This window comes from Homarus americanus, unplaced genomic scaffold (genome assembly GCF_018991925.1).
Source record: "Homarus americanus isolate GMGI-L3 unplaced genomic scaffold, GMGI_Hamer_2.0 scaffold9482, whole genome shotgun sequence".
NCBI classification, from domain to species: Eukaryota; Metazoa; Arthropoda; class Malacostraca; order Decapoda; family Nephropidae; genus Homarus; species Homarus americanus.
In genome coordinates, this window is record NW_024710734.1 from 1 (window position 1) to 2500 (window position 2500).

A 2500-nucleotide genomic window follows, 5' to 3' on the forward strand; every position below is an offset into this window, starting at 1 on the left:
AGACACAGTGAAATCGATTTGGCTCTTTTGGTTACCACACATAGTCTCGCATCACTGACAGTCACTATAGATGGTTGTTGCAGCAAGGAAAACTGGTAAGCGTGACTTGTTTAACCACATAGGTGCAATAGACCAGCCTGGATTGCTTTTGTCGCAACCAGGCTTCCACACGTGATATTTTAACGGGGATAACAAACCTAGGTTAACACACTTAGTCTCGTGTCGATCACGGTCACTGTAGACGGGTGTCGTGCAGGAGAACTCTGTAAGCATGAATTGATTAACCATTTACTGTAGGTTTGATAGGCCAGCCTGGATTACTCTTGTTGCAACCAAGCATCCACAGGTGATATTTCCACGGGGATAACGAACCTAGGTTAACACACATAATCTCGTGTCGACGACGGTCCACAGGACGGGATGGCTGTGGAGGACTCTGTGTGGTATCCCGTACCCTTCAGGAGGGAGAGGATGGGGCCGACGTTTTAACTAACCCATGGCCTAGGGGATACTACCTAAAATGTGGTTTTGGGGCGTGGTGGTGATGAACAGTACAACACTCTCTCACTGGCCTCCCCCTATAGGCTGGCTAACCTACCACTAATGGAAAATATATTTCACAGTCATGGCTCGCTGGGCGCCTTATCTCAAGTAAAACAAACTTTGGAGTTGGTTGCGTGGGTAAGCCTAATGCAACCCATGACAAGGGGTTTCTCTCAGCTGAATAAAATCGTCTGGCATTAGCCAGAATGAAATACGGAAGTGCGCAGCTGCACCCAAAAGGGTTTATGGAGATAGATAGGCTTTAAGCTATATGGTTCAACATATGGAACAGTCTGCCAACTGCTGTAGTGGAAACGAGATTAGTACTAAGCCTTAAAATCTGCCTGGACAATATATTTCAGAATGACTGGGATCCTACACGTACAATCATTACTCCAGGCTCCTTCCCCTTCCAAGGTCACCTCCAGGTATGATCATGATAGCCGTTACGGATATTAGGTATGGAAGTATGTAAATGGTATCAATAACACAACGGTAATCCTACGACAATTGAAAATTATTAAAAAAAAATCATATATTTTCTTTAAAGCCCTCCAAAAAGGCACAGATAAACTTGATTCAAATCGGTAAAACAGGTTAGGTACTCCATATTCGCATTGTGGGACGCCAAGATTAGTCTCATGTTAGCATTGCCAAGCATTTTACTTAAGCTTTATAACACCTCTTACCTTGTGTGAAATAATTGTTACATTCACTCCCTCACCTTCACAGTAAACCCACGGTTGAATTATTCTTGATATACGGGTACACTGGTCTGACTTGCTGCCTGTGCAAACCTTTCGCCTAATGCTTCTTACCTGTGTAAAATCTCGTACTGGTTTCCATTTTTCCATTTTGTAAAACTAATCAACATGTTCCGTATGCCAGTAACGTTGAATTTACAGCAAATTATATAAATAAATGTTCGCAAGTATTCGCCTCACCCTCCCGGGAAAATTTATGACATTCTTTTTAGGGTTGCCTCTCCATATCGTCTGGCAGCCTGGTAACGTTTAAGTTCACTGTGATGAGGCTCCGCCATTAGGGTTGGTGTATTGTGACAAACACTGACTTTTTTATCATTTAATAATATTCAGTTTCATAATGATATATTTTAAGGATATCACAGTGACGAAAGCGTATATTGACATATACGGTATATATGAGGTTAAAAGTTTGATTAATATTTTTCTTTTTAGTTGTCATTTATTTATATATACAATATAATAAATAGAAACCTCATTTCTTCTGGATCTCTTCCTCTTCTCTTTAAGACTTATCTTTCACTTGACTGGCGTGGAGGGTTGACTGTCTGCCATACATGACGACAGGCCCTCGTGAATGACGTCCTGGGTTGGTTCTTCTATACTTTAGGCTAGACTAACTGTTACCACGTTGATGGTTTACGATACTTAACGAGTCTGTGTAACTAGAGCTCTACTGCCGAGTTAACACACCAAGTATAGAAAAACTGCGAGGCATAATTCCTTCCCATCAAACACAATGACCACTCTGTCACGACACGGACGAGATGATTGACTCACACAGTAACCAGATGACTCGTAGGGTATACTCATAAGAACAGATCCCTTTCACACCCATCCCAGCACTTCCATGTGCCTATCCAACTTCGTCTTGAAGCTCCCTCATTTCCCTCTCAATATGTCATTACGTTTAGGCAGCCATTCAATTCTTAGACAACTGATTATCGTAGAGTCTCAGCTCCGAATCATCACCTGTAAGAGTCAGTGTTTGGTTGATATCCGGCAAAAGGTGGGCTGGTATTATGGTCATATCTCCATTAGCTTGTGAAAACCAGATCGGTTCACACGATCTTCAAAAACTACTACTTAAGCTTTTACTGTTAACGAGTTGAGATAACTCATGCAGTTGGTTTGATGATACTTACGGATACAAGTGTAACAGGAAGATAAATCCTGTGTTGTTTGTCCAACAT